Source organism: Trachemys scripta, chromosome 2, assembly GCF_013100865.1.
Source record: "Trachemys scripta elegans isolate TJP31775 chromosome 2, CAS_Tse_1.0, whole genome shotgun sequence".
NCBI lineage: Eukaryota > Metazoa > Chordata > Testudines > Emydidae > Trachemys > Trachemys scripta.
In genome coordinates, this window is record NC_048299.1 from 26,608,533 (window position 1) to 26,623,924 (window position 15,392).

The window sequence follows — 15,392 nt, forward strand, 5'->3', positions numbered from 1 at the left end:
GATTTTAACAGCAATTAGATAAACTCTTAAAAGACAGAAATGCTTGATTCTGTTTCTAAGTGGCATTAATATGGATCCAACAGGCTGCTTACTGTTCACTGGTCTAGACTTTGTAGATCCTGTGGTTTAGGGGAAAAAAAACTTTTTTCCTTTCACCACAGAAATGGCATGAGGTATATATAACAAATCTATGTTACAATCGACAGGGAAAAAACCTGCTACTAGCTCATAAGCCTCCTTTCTTATTGATGTATGTCATAGGTCCTCTCTGTGAGGATGCAGAGGAAGGGGGATACCTAAATGGCAATGCTTCAATAGTCAAAGTAAAAAGAGTATAACGGTCCAGTAGGCTTTTAATACACTGGCCCAGTGGCTGGTTACCATTATTCTTTATATTCCTACAGACCAGCATGATTCATTAGTCTCCAAGGGCAGACATTTGAGAAACACAATGATTGGAGAAAAGATAAGTAGTTATCTTTGTCACAGTTTCAGGGTAACTACACCTGTATTCCCTCCTCCATAGTTCACTCCAAAAGTTCCCAGTGAGGTCTCAGGTCTCCAGCCATCACGTCTTTGGGCAGGAATCCTTGTCCAACTTCCTTCTGATCAGAGGATTGTAAGGCTAAACAACTCCCTGACTTACACTGTGATATCCCCAGCAAGCCAATTTGCCTAAAGGCCAGCAGCTTTGCTTTGTCTCCAAGGTCTGTGAACAGCGTATTGTCAGTAGTTACAAGTTATCACACAGCTCTTTCTACGCAAGCACATTTATTCTTAAAATAAAAGCATTAGAGAGAAAACATAATAAAAACAATAAACAGATTTAAATACACACTAAATATCCCAGGGGTCACCCATGCTACTAGGCCAAAGTCTTTCGAACCCTTCTGCAAGGGTTGGAGTTGCCCTTGGACAGAAGGCCCTCTCCATTTTCTGAATCAGAAAGAAGGCCTGAGTCAGGGTTAATCCAGACTTTTATCCAAAAGTCATTTCTTTGTCTCATGGCAGTGGTGGGCAGCCTGCAGCTGGTCAGGGTAATCCGCTGGCAGGCCGCGAGACAGTTTGTTTACATTGACCATCCGCAGGCACAGCCGCCCACAGCTCGCAGTGGCCGCAGTTCACCGTTTCTGGGCAATGGGATCTGCGGGAAGCAGCGTGGTCCACAGAGACGTGCTGGCTGCCACTTCCCGCAGCTCTCATTGGCCAGGAACAGAAAACCGCGTGCCGTGCCTGCAGAGAGTCAATGTAAACAAACTGTCTCACGGCCCACCAGCGGATTACTCTGATGGGCAGCAGGTTGCCCACCACTGTTTTATGGTCTCTGGACAATCCAGTTTAAACCAGTATATGGGAGCCTCCCTAGGTGTTGGTAACACTTGGGAGCGGTTACAATCTGAGTGATTTGCCTTAATCACCTCCCACTGTTTTTGGTTCCTGGAGAAGTGTGGGAATCCTCCCCAGTGGAGTTGCATGCAATCCCTAGCCACAGTGATACACAAACTTAATAGAATATGGTCCTTAAAGATATTGCATGGGATTGCAATATCGGTCACACTCTTAACACTGTTGCAAGCAGTGTTGTTGTAGCTGTGGTGGTCCCAGGATATTAGAGAGACAAAGTGGGTAAGGCAGTATCTTTTATTGGACCAAATTCTGCTGGTGAGAGAGACAAGCTTTCAAGTTTATACAGAACTCTTCTTCAGGTCTTGAAGATGACGGAAGAAGAACTCTGTGTAAGCTCAAAAGCTTGTCTCTCACCAGCAGAATTTCGTCCAATAAAAGATACAACCTCACCCATCTTGACACTCTTACAACCTTATTTAACATCTTGTCCCCCTTTATAAAGCAAAGCTGTATTTAGCTGTAAAGTCTGAATTCCAGCCAAAAGCCAGATATTGCATCTCCTCACAGTAGTCAGACCATTTGACCATGTTGCTAGGCATACTCAAAGAGATAGCACAGAGAAAGCAGCAAACTTTTTATTATTGCGTAACTCATTAAAAATCTCATGCTCCTGATTTAGTTAATCAGAAGCAAGTTCAATAAACATCTGACTGGACAGAACAGAAAAGAAGGAATGGGTGAGAAGCAATCTTAAATGCCATTCAAGAAATGTCTCATGCCTTGAGAAGAGCTAAATCATAGACTCATAGACTTCAAGGCCAGAAGGGACCATTCTGAACATCTAATCTGGCCTCCTGCACATAACAAGCCACAGAACCTCACCCCCTCACTCCTGTAATACCTCTGGTTGAATTACTAAAGTCCTCAAATCATGATTTAAAGACTTCACATTACAGAGAATCCGCCATTTACTCTAGTTTAAAACAGCAAGTGATGTGTGCTTCATGATGCAGAGGAAGACGAAAACCTCCCAGTGATCCCGCTCTTGTCAGTATTATTGGTTAGCAGCCAGAGAGCTAATGTAGAGAGATGATTTTGAAGTCAGGGAAAGCAATGTTCCATTCAGTTGCTTTTTCTTTATTTAATTCCTCCAGAGACAAAATACCTGAGAGAATCAACCCCAGTGAGAGCCACAGATCCATCAGTATGTGAACATACTGAAATAATATGTCTTTGAATTCCTTATGGAATGAGAATGCCAACATTTTCCATTCAATATACCTACAAAAATATTCATTTGATACTCCAGCCTAGGGAGCTTACCTCCCAAGGAAGTGAGTGTACTAGCAACGTCTTTAAACTTTCAGTGTAAGACAGTGGCTCACCTTCAAACTCTGGAGCATAGAAGTCTCCCAGATAGGGAAATTTGTTAACCAAGTCCTCCTCATCTTAAGTCAGGAGACACATAAAAAAAGGGGACCACTGGAATGTTAATACTATGTGCTCCTTCCCAGAAGTAGGCCGTGCTACAGAACCAGGCGGTGGCTCTGCAGGAGGAAGAGCTGGGAGAAGTTGATCTGAAAATGTAAAGCTGGATAGAAGCAGTTAGGGAAACGAGGTCCTGAAGATGGCAGCCAACTCTTGTTCTAGCTGGTTGCGGTGGAAAACAGCCCAGACAAGAGACAATGAGCAGCGTCTATTATAGTGCTTTGCTTCACAGGAACAACTCGCTAGAACAACTTCACAGTCAAGAAAAAATGTCTGGCTGAGCAAAACCAGTATGCAGCTACAACAGTGTGCCCCTGGTGGCCAGACAGCTAAAATGCATGTTGATCTGCAAAGATTTGCTGCTCACAGCTCTCAGTCTCCTCCTGCTGCAGATTATTTGATGCCCAAACAAATTTTTGCAGAATTTAAGCCTTTTTTTTTGGTAAGATACCTATTTTTTTTCAGAAGGGCTGAGCATCTACAGCTCTCACTGACTTCAGCTGGAGTTGTGAGTACTCAACACGTCTGAAGATCAGATCATATGTTTTAGCCTTTATGGCTGAAAAGAAAACTTTCCAAATGTGAATTGATTCTATGCTCTCTTCCTGAGTCTGCAGAAGACAACAAGGTGTAAACTGCTTTAACTATAAATTTCCATGTCAAATTATATACAAAATTTCTCACTATTTCACAGTTGATAATTTTAATTGAAACATCTAACTAAGGTGTATCTCTAGTGTGGTTTTAATCATCTGGTGCTGATTGTGACAGATCTGACAATTACCTGCAACATCCTTCAAAAACCTTAATGAATGAATTTTAAGTATCTTTGCAGCCCATTGTATCAAATGCAAAGGTTATGTATTATTGTGGGCCAGGATTGTATGTAATCTCTCCAGCAGGGAGATGCGATGTGAACCCTGGGAAGAGTTATAAACTTCAAAGGAGGCATTGAATAATGTGCCAGACAAGAGTGGACTTTTGGGACAAACAGTAACAAGTTTGCCTGGGAAACCTCTACAGGGAGGTGAATGCAAATTCCCCACCTCTGCTTATGCAAAAACCTAGCCTTTTGAAGATATGCCCTGGGGAGAGGACCATTATCTGCTGATTACCTGTTCCTGGAGACTCAAGATCAAGGGCTCAAGCTATATAAAGGAAAAACTAATTTATCCATGGGTGTGTTAGTTCTAAGCTAAGGCTGTTATGAACTTGTGATCTTGGTTTAAAGGGCTGACTCCTACCAGAGCCCTTGGTGAAGTAGGGGGATGATCTCTGGTAAGCTTATTAGCATGTTTGTAGGTACTTTTGTCATTTTTAATATGTTTTCTCTGTAATGCTTTCACTTAAGAATAAATGTGATTGCTTATTAAGAACTGTGGGGTAACTTGTAATTGCCTTAGTTATTAGTTATTCATAGCCTTCGGAGAAAAAGCAAAGCACAGACATTGGTTTGTGTAGGTACTCTGGCTTGCTGGAAATATCACAGTGTGGGTAGGGAACTGTGCAGCCTCAAAATGCAATGGTCAGGAGGGAGAGAAATGTGGGTCTCTGCCCAAGAGAGGTGACAGCTGAAGAGCCAGGAGCCTAGAGTGCAGGCCCTGGGTGAACCATGGAGGAGAAATACAGGTGTAATTGCCCTGAACTGTGACACAGATAATTACAAAAAATCTTTACCAAGGGAAAGTGCAGAATTAGTCAGAGCTTTGTTTAGTTTATCTGTCAGATGTCCCAAGTGATAGAATTTCCAGCATTTCTCTTGAGATACTATTCCACAGGCTAATAATGCTCAATGCTAGGAAGTTTATCCTGATATTCATCCTAGATTGTATACTTCTTAATTTCTTGCCATTACTCCTAGTTAAAGCATAGAACTTGAACTGAGCCACCTGAGGGAGGAAAATAGGGGGTGAAAGGGAGAGGCAAGTAAGCGCTGCTTATTTATTTTCCAGTTCAATCTTTGGAAGTTTGAAATTACTGCCTGAAGGATCACAGGAGTCTTAAAACCATCAGGAGCACCCCTACACCGAATACATGCACTTTCCTGAGAAGATTCTTTATCTACAGGGGATACATTCAGAAGAGAGAATAAACGAACAAAGCAAGTGCTGTCCAGCAAAGAAAAAGCAGCAACACTTACCCCTGAAGAGACAACTGTAGTGATGACTAGCTGGCTGGGGTCTGAATATGTGGGGCTCAAAATGAGGGTATCAAAAAGTACAGACCACTTGTCTTCATTGGGCAGGAATCCTGTCTAGAAAAGTTTAAGTGGTAAAAAGTTCACCCTGCAGGATTTCTTCTTCAGTGGACTCTTTCTTCTGTGGAGGCCTCAGATGTAGCCCTAGTAAGTGGGGTCACAGGGGGGAAGGCACTATTAAGCCTAACATCTTCAGGAAGAACAGTACACGTCTCAGAGGCTGGGATCCCAGAGGATACTATCTCCCAAATGGTATGGAAAACTCAGGGCTCAGAATAATCCCATCTTTTACGCCAAGATAAAAACAGGTGCTTCGTTGCTTAGGCAAAACCTCAAGGATTGGAACTATCAGTATGCTTTCCTTAGAAACAAGAACACTCCCTGAGCTCCTGGTTCTCTTATCAGTCAACAGTCTAAATACAGGGAAACAACGATACTTGTGTTGTCTGAGGAATGAAGACTCAGCAGTGAAAATATTCAGTGATATAGAAAGATCAAAGGGTAGGATACCATAATGGTAGTGGCCTTTTCCTACACAAAACCAGAGGTACTTCTCATAAAATGGATGGATGATCAGGTATAAGAGATGCTGTCAACACAACCCCTTTTCTTTCCGTAGCAAGAAATAATAGGAAAGGAACATGTTCTCCTTTTTACTACTAAAGGACCACCTCTATATCCTCTTTTTAGAGAAGGAAGATAACTTCTTCCCTTAATATCTTCTCATGAGAGGGATCTCTGAAAATGGAGAGGAAGAGGAAAGGGTACAAATCTAAAACTGAATAGTTGAAGGCTGTTGACTATCACATCAAACTTTCTGCCTGGCGCTCAATGCAACAGGCAATCTTACCACTGAGATGGGGCAGACCACTGACGAAAATGTTTAAACTTCTGCCTGAAAGAGGAGTGTCTATGGGCAGACTTCAGTCTGTTGGAAGTCAAGGCAGAGCTCTGCCTCTAGAATCCAAAGGGAGTAGTACCCTCTTAACTGAAGGCATTTAAAGTAGCTAAAGATGTCTGGAAAGTTGTCCAAAAGTCTTCAACTTTTTTTAAGCTGTCATCTCTTTCTTCACTAACACATCTTTTCACATAGAAAGTGATCTACTGTGGTCTGGGCTTCATACAGCAATGTGGTGCACTTCAGCCAAAAGAACTATTGAATGGTAATGGTTGCATTATAATGGGCATTGTATGCCAACTCGTAGGGCATGTTTGGCCATCATCTCATCTTCAGACACAAGTAATTTAAGATCTTGCATGAACTGAGACAGGATTTAATCAAAAATGAGCAACAGCTTGTAACATGAGGAAGTTGCACTTCTCAAACATGGCTTGCTAACTGTCAATTCACACCTGCATGATTACGTCTTTTCCAGCACCAGTGAGATCTTTTTGAAAATTATATATTTTAAAGAGTGTTTTTCCCTTACGAGTTCAGTTATTTTATAATCTAGCGTTTTAGTTCTGTTGACCTAATAACAAGATCAGTCTCCCTTTGATAAAGGTACATTGGTAAAGTGGGAATGAAAAAGGAAAAACATACTGGAAATACTGGCTAGAATAGTTTTTCACTCATTGTAAATGTAACAATCCTCTTTGCACTGGAAATTTACTTGTGTCTAAATACTGAAGTGGAAATGTACAGAAAAGACCATAAGAGCTATTTCAGCCTCATGGACACCTATGAGATGCAACCTGCTGTTTTTCATATCCTCTGTTACTCTTTTCCATTCCTGCAAGGTATATTAAATGAAAAAGAGAAAATATCAGTGGCTGTAGTTCTTTAATTTGGCTCCCTCTGGCTATTTACACGTGTAGTATCTAGGTGTTTACATTGCACATTCCAGGATCACATAGAGAGTAGTGTTCACTGGAGATACTTGCTCTTTTTAGTCACCCTGCTTCACACAGGGTTTCAAAAGTATAAAAGGGGAAATGGTTTCAGCCACCCTTCAGTTCTTTCCACTAATGCAGGAATTCTTAACCCAAACTCTAAAGAAGTAAAGAAAGCAAGAGAGGAATGTGAATATGCAGAGGTAACACTATCTAAGAGCAGATCTACACTTAAAATGCTGCAGCAGCTTCTTCCATCAGCGTAGTTAATCTGCCTCTGTGAGAGGCTGTAGCTACATGGACAGGAGAAGCCCTCTCGTGGACATACTGCTGTCTACATAAAGCAACAGAGGGTCCGGTGGCACCTTTAAGACTAACAGAAGTATTGGGAGCATAAGCTTTCATGGGTAAGAACCTCACTTCTTCAGATGCAAGTAATGGAAATTTCCAGAGGCAGGGCACCTCACCCTCCCTGACTGAACTAACCTCGTTATCTCCACACTGATTTATACCCGCCTCTGGAAATTTCCATTACTTGCATCTGAAGAAGTGAGGTTCTTACCCACGAAAGCTTATGCTCCCAATACTTCTGTTAGTCTTAAAGGTGCCACAGGACCCTCTGTTGCTTTTTACAGATTCAGACTAACACGGCTACCCCTCTGATGCTGTCTACATAGTGGCTTAGGTCAGTATAACTGCGTTGTTCAGAGGTGTGGATTTTTCACATCCCTGAGCGATATAGTTATACTGATGTAAGCTTATAGTGTAGACCTTGCCTAAGAATTATAGTTGTGGGAATATAACTTCTGTCACATTGAGGTAGTCCACATATTTTCATTTGTAGAAGTTTGGCAAGCAGTACCATCCCAAAAAAGGTGGGCACAGATGTTCTAGGTGAATAAGAACTTCAAAACTGCTAAAATGAGCAACAGCTCTGGATACCAGGTCCAGAGAGTATTAGAAGGGACTTGTGATAGGTTAGTCTGCACTTTAAGGGCAATGGTGCCAAAGGGTCAGCCCACCACCTGGTCAGCATGGTCCTTTAATATTTTGAGAGGTTTTGGTGTATGCAAGGATCTAGGAAATAAGAGGTACTGCTGGAGAGGAAGAAGTCCTGGCAATAAGGAGGACGTGGGAGAAAGTCAGTTACTGTTTCTTTAAGGGTCCAGGACTAGTGAACTTGCAGAGTGGGTGAGGCAACCTATTGGGGATGAGCTGGGAGAAGGGGACTGGCACATATGCTACCTCCACCCCCTTAGCAGGGTAGACACCAGCAGTAGAAGGCTGCCTACTGAGGCCTCCAAGTCTGAGGATTAATTGGGGGAAAGAGGCCAGCTGAAGGAGAAACTGGCTAAGGTTCTATAGCAGGCCTAAATTACAACCCAGCTCCAGGGAGGAGAACTGGAGACTCCTGACTTAAGGAGAAACAGAAGGACTGCCTAAGTTTCAATCCAACTTTGCAGAGGAGATATAGGGACTTCTGTCTTAAAAGAGGGTTACAGTTTAGGCTACCTCTACACTACAAGCTAGGGGTGCGATTTCCCCTGCTCGTGTACACCTACTTGTGCTAGCTCTCATCAAACTAGCATGAGTATACACAGCAGCATAGCCATGGTAACAGAGGCTTGGCTGAGCTTGCTGAGCAGAAACCCACCTGAAACTGGTGGGTACGTACTCTGCTGCCGCTACCTGTGGTACCTCAGCTACACTGATTTTGATACTCATACTAGCTCAGTGAGAGTGTACCCAAGCAGGAGAATCACACTCCTGGTTTGTACTGTAGACATAACCTTAGGCCCTGTCTACATGGGCAAGTTTCTGCGCAGTAAAGCAGCTTTCTGCACTGTAACTCCCAAGGTGTACACACTGCCAAGCCACTTAGTGTGCAGCGCTTTAAAATAACCACCTCAACGAGAGGTGTACAGCTTCCTGCACCGGGGCTACTGTGGTGCGGTGCCAGTATAGACACCATGGTCGATTTCAGCACTGCGATTAGCCTCCGGGAGGTGTTCTTGCCTCTCTGGTCATCAGTTTGAACTCTACTGCCCTGCCCTCAGGTGACCAACCATCATCCCCACTCTGTAAATTACTTTGGAATTTTGAAAGTCCCCTTCCTGTTTGCTCGGTGATGTGTGCAGTGGTCTCAGCGCATCTTTCCAGGTGGCAATGCTTGCTCCACGCACTAGGTGATCCCCCACTTGGAGCAATGCCAAGCTGCTGGACCTCATCATTTGGGGAGAGGAGGCTGTCCAGTCCCCGCTGCGCTCCAGCTGTAGAAATTATGATACCTACTAACAGATTTCACAATGCATGAGAGAAAGGGGCCCTGACCGGGACACATTGCAGTGCAGGGTCAAAGTGAAGGAGCTGCAGAATGCCCATCACAAGGCGCATGAGGCAAACCGCTGCTCTGGTGGTGTGCCCACGAGCTGCCAGTTCCACATAGAGCTGGACGCAATACTTGGCGGCGACCCCACCTCCACTGCGAAGACCACTGTCGATACTTTGGTGGCTCGCATGCCAGTCGAGATTGGACCAAGCCAGGAAGGGGAAATCTTGGACGAAGTTGTGGAGGGGGACCCAGAGGCAGAGGATGACTTGGAGGTCAGAGATGCATGCAGCCAGGTGCTCTTTTCTACCCCGGAGGAGGCTAGCCAGTCAGAGTTGTCAGATGTTGGTGAAGCGCAAACAGGAGAGGAGGCCCCTGGTAAGAGGATTTGATTTTGGGAATCGCTGAAACGAGTTGTTGGGGGCAGGAGGGTTGTAGAAAGCAGGCTTTTCTCCCACCATATGCCTAGTCTGAGCATCGGAACAGGCTACTGATTGACTCCCTCATGTCACAGGAATCTCCTTCAGAGATCTCCAGGAAACTCTCGTGGAGATACTGGGCAATCCGCTGCTGCAGTTTCTTCGACAGAGCTGCTTTGTTTCTTGCCCCATTAACGGTAACTTTCCTGCACCACTGTGCTGTCACGGGTGGGTGGGGAGGGGGGACCATTGCTTCACACAGGCAAGCCACATAGGAGCCAGGGCGGAAGCCGCAGTCTTGGAGAAGACCCTCCCTTGATTCCCTGCTCACCCTCAGCAGCGAGATATCTTCCATAATGATCACATCCTGTGGAAAGTGTGGGGACAGGAATGACTATCAGCCCCTGCTAAAGTGCTGGCTCTCCCCAAGAGCCATGTGCCCAGTGTACAGCAGGGTCCAGGAAGAGTGATTTACCCTGCCCCTGCAGCTACTCACCATTTTGGGGGTCTTGCGGCTCATGTGTGCTTGCCTGGGATCAGCCAGTTAGTGACAGGTGTGTAAGTAGTGGCTGTGTTTTAAATTACTGAATCAGTGTTCTCTGTGTTGCAAACAATACTGCTTCTGTACAATGTTGCATTTAAACTTCATAGAGATGACCTTGGGAGCCCAGCCTCCCTCTTTGTTATCAGCGGCTGAACAGCTGCGCAGAATTAGAAAGCGGCCAAGAAGAACTAAGAACAACTTTCTGCGTAATGTTATGATGAACTCAACCGCTGAGAAACAGGTATTGAAGGAGTGGTGGAACAGCGAGAAGAGGGATCGAAAGGAGAATGCGGCACGCCAGAATGAAGCCACAGAGTGGCTCTTAAAGGTTATGGAGTTCCAAGCAGGCACGCTCCAGGCGATACTAGCTCTGCAAACCGAGCAGCTCTGCGCCCGCCCTCCCCTGCAGCCACTGTCGCAAAACTCTTTCCCATGTTCCCCCCAGACACTGCCAACACACTCTTATCAACCTCCTGACTCCAGTCTTTACTCGCAGCATCCCATTCCTCCCTCCTCACAGTCCAGCACTGTGGTCTCCCACTACCCACTGCACTCAACACCCATCCCTCAACAGTTTGGCCCTGCTGAAGTACAGTACCCACTGCATTGTACTCCAAAGGAGAAGGTTGGATATGATCCCTGGACATACACAAATCTTTAGCCGTCCCGGGACCCCACCTCCTCCTGGGACCTTCCCTTCCCCCATCCCTCTCATTGCTGATTTTTTTTTGTTTGACTCTCTCCTCCAGTAGTTGTTTTTTAATAAAAAAAAAAACTGTTGGTTTGAAAGCAATTTTTATTCTATTAATTGAAAGCAAAAAGAGCCCTGCAAAGCAACATACAATTATGTTAAACCCACATATTGCATTGTCTGCACCAATCATCTCCTAGCATTACAAGCACTGTACTCCCGAGCATAGCAACAAATATTAGTGGTTTTCAGCTTCAAATTGCTGCCTCAAGGCATCCCTGATCCTTATGGCCCCGTGCTGCACCCCTCTAACAGCCCTGGTCTTTGGCTGCTCAAACTCAGTCTCCAGACACCGAGTCTCTGTGGTCCAGCCCTGAGTGAAGCTTTCACCCTTCCCGTCACAATATTATGGAGCGTACAGCATGCACCTATAAGCATAGGAATACTGTCATCGGCCAGGTCCAGCTTCCCATACAGGAAGCACCAGCGGGCCTTTAAACAGCCAAAAGCACACTCAACATTCATTCTGCACTTGCTCATCCTGTTGTTGAACTGCTCCTTGCTGCTGCCAAGTTACCCCGTGTATGGCTTCATAAGCCACGGTATTAAGGGGTAGGTGGGATCTCTCAGGATCACAATGGGCATTTTGACTTCCCCAACGGTAATCTTCTGGTCCGGGAAAAAAGTCCCTGATTGCAGCTTCCTGAACAGGCCAGTGTTTCGAAAGATGCATGTGTTGTGCACCTTTCAGGACCAGCCTGCGTTAATATCTGTGAAATGCCCACGGTGATTCACAAGCACCTGGAGAACCATTGAGAAAAATTCCTTGTGACTAATAAACTCGGTGGTTAGGTGATCTGGTGTCAGATTTGGAATATGTGTGCCATCTATCGCCCCTCCACAGCAAAGCCATCTACAATGTCACGCATGTTGCCCAGAGTCATGGTCTTTCAGAGCAGGATGCGATTAATGGCTCTGCACACTTTCATCAACAAGAGTCCAACGGTCAACTTTCCCACTCCAAACTGGTTACCGACTCATCAGTAGCAGTCTGGAGTAGCCAGCTTCCACAGTGCAATCACCACGTGCTTCTCCAACGGCAGGGCAGCTCTCATTCTCATGTCCTTGCACCACAGGGTTGGGGCGAGCTCATCACACAGTCCCATGAATGTGGCTTTCCTCATGCAAAAGTTCTGCAGCCACTGCTCGTCATCCCAGACGTGCATCATGATGTGATCCCACGACTTGTTTTCCAAGCCCCAAAGTGGCGTTCCACTGCGGTCAGCACCTCCATGAATGCCAAAAGCAATCTCATGTTGTAGCTAGTACACATGGCAAAATCAATGTCACACTTCTCTTGCCTTTGTAGTTTAAGGAATAACTCCACTGCCACGTGTGATGTGTTGGTCAGAGCAAGCAGCATACTGGTCAACAGTTCGGGATCCATTCCTGCAGGCAGGGTGTGCAGTACACAAACCGTTGAAAGATGGCGCCAAATGCAAATGGAAGCACAGGGATTGCTGAAATGAAAAGCAATGCATCACGGGGCATTGAGACAGGACCCAGGATGCCCCATGACCCCCTCCACCTTCCTACAACTCTTAGTGGCTGAAGAGGAAGAGATGCTCTGTGGGATAGCTGCCCAGAGTGCACCGCTCCGAATACCTCTGCAAGTGCCACATGTGAACATGCTATTGCGCAGGAAGCTGACAGTTTGAACACACAACAGCGGTTTCCCTTCAGCACTCTCTGAGCGGCACTGTAACTGCAGGTGCTGTAACTCTGCCAGTGTAGACATACCCTTAGAGTACTACCCCAGCTCCCAGAAGGAGCAAGAAAGATTACAAGGATTCTTACAGAGACCAAAAGTGCGTGTGAACTGGGATGACTGAGTGAATTACACTGTGTAGACTTAATAAGCACTTAATAAACCAGAAAGGGGCTACATGTTTTGAACAAATCTAGTCTGGGTAATTGATTGAAAGAACCCAGGAAGTGCTGAGTGTGATATACCAGCAGAGAGGTGAGAAGCCACAAGGGGGTGTGCTGGAGGATAGTTCCATGACAGGATTGCAACCTCATTCTCCCAAATCAGGCTTCATTTGAATGGGGAAAAAAGGTTTAAATCCCACATAGAGCCTCAAGCAGCAGCCTTGCAAAATGTTAAGATGAAGATCATCTGAAGGCATATTATATCTCCTGGTGGCCGAGCATCTGTCAGGTCACAGCAATTCTGAAACACAGTCACATTGGAGGCAAATTCTGAACTGTGATGGACAGATCCCTGATCTCATTTGCATATGACCCCCAAAGAAGAATAGATGTGGATAGATTTGGAGATATATAGATAATAAATTGAGACCCAGTGGACACTTAAAGTATGGGGCATAACTTCCCTGGATCTAAATAAGGCTCAGGGAAAATACAGACAAGCTAGTACCCAGAAAGAACTGGAAGTAGGAGAGAAACTATGTTAGCTTAGTTTCCATAGCCAGGATTTCACCCAAATTCATGTCTAGGGATCTGGCAACTTTCACTGGCTGGCAATGGCCAAAAGTAATTACAAATTGATGCCTATGAGGTGCCTGTCACGGGACTGATCCTTTAAGAGGGAATCAGGGACCCACCTACCTGAGACAAGCTCCTGTAACAGAAAATGAACCAACTTATACCCACCTGGATCCAATTAAATCCTTAGGTGATTTATTGCCAGTTGTTTAGCTAATGTGCCTCATAAAGGCACATTACTAGCACTACAGTTGGGCTCTAGAAAACAGGAAGTGCCTGCGAAGAGTAGAGAGCTCACCAGAGCAAGGAACCCGGATGGTGTGTTCTCAGAGAGTAGCTCCTCAGCAGCAGCAGGAGAAGGACGAGAAGGGATGATAACAATGAAAAGGGCAAGAGAATAATGCCAGGAGCCTGGGGGGCTGCAGCTGGCTGGACAAAAGTGGCTGCAGGTGAGTTCTGCAGCAAATTAAGGTAGAGACTGAACTGGACCCCGAGAACCACAGGCCCCACAGAGGAGGGCTGTACAAACCCCAAACTCAATGGGAGAGACTTTCTATTTCAAATATATTTCAATTTAATAAAGTAGAACCATAACAGGGGAACTTTGTTTTTCATTCTTTTGGACTGTGTGGAATTCTTAGGGGAAATAGGAAGAACCTATAGTGCCACATTCAGCCAGCAGGAGCCATTATGGGCACAGCCACCACCCCAATACAATGCCCTATATTTAGTGGGTAGTCTCAATTCAGTTTTTAATTCACAGGTGTACATGTCACAGAAATCACTACCACAAATAGGACCTTCATTAGTTAAAGTAGAGAAGGCCAAAAATTGGATGAGCTTTCAGAAAGAACTACCTTCTAACCTTTATACTTGACTTTTCAAGTCAAGGTTGAAGAGAACAGGGATGAATGGGTGCATATGGTGTGTGTGTAAACTGCATGGGCAATACGGAGAAGTTTGGAGTGCAGCTGATACACAAGTTCTATGGAGAAACCGACAAATCACCCTTCTGGGTGCTACCAAGCTGAGTCCTTTCACAATATCACAACCACTAACCTGATGAGCACAAAGAAAGGACAGGTCACTTGAGTAAGTACTATGGCAGAGCAGTTGGCACAGTCCACAGGGAGCCAAAGACTAAAACAGGAATGCACCCTGCTCACACTGGGGTTATGCCAATAAACTGTATTTGGATAAAATATGCATCTCCGAAGCATTGTCTGGATTAAAAATAAACATGTGATGGAAAGCCATAGGAGTTGAATGGCACTGAAGTACTGTAGTATTTCAAAGGATCAGGATATAAATATTGACAAGCATACTGGAATATTAGTAGCAATTTCCTTTTAATACAGATCATGGATAAGTTTAAAAAAACTGAAGCCTTTATGGAGCTTACCTAATATATCAAACTAAAGTTTGAATGTTTTAATTGTCACCTCTATTCTATTAACCAGCAAAATACTTTCCCAGAGAATATTTAAAAAAAAATGTAAAAAAATCCAGAAAGTGCCATCATGTGCATAGGAAGGAAATATAAGCAATGATTCTAAGAAGTTTTGCCTGAAGAATTGGACTCATTTTGAGTAAACAAGAGTACTAGGGCGGGGGGAGACAAAAATTAGCTTCACCCATTATCATAAATTGCTGCATCAAGCATCTCCAAATTCTAGGATACATGAAATTCATCTCCTCACTCTAATCCTGTAGCTGCCTCAATTTAATAGGACACTATTATCAGATAACTACTGTATAGCAGTAGTTCCAAGAACATGGAAAGACAGTCTACTGGCTTCCATTACAGTGCCATCCCGAGAAACTCTTGAAGTGTTACTTCTGTGAATGACTTACAATAATGTGCTGTATTATCTGTGGCCCTTATTCTGCCATGTCCATAACACAGCAGTCATCATTTGGGACTATATCTTTATTGTTTTTAATATGAAATCACTACTCTAAGAACAAAAGATTGATACAGAGCAGGGGGATTTAATGATGAACTGTAGAAAAGTATCATGTTCATCCAAATGCAA

At 44.5% G+C, this 15,392-nt stretch overlaps 1 protein-coding gene across 1 annotated transcript in view; it reads right to left on the reverse strand.

Annotated features, from left to right (window-relative positions):
* Window positions 1–15,392, reverse strand: part of CREM (cAMP responsive element modulator) — a 90,546-nt gene that overhangs the window by 63,801 nt on the left and 11,353 nt on the right. The gene's annotated exons all lie outside the window — the stretch shown is intronic.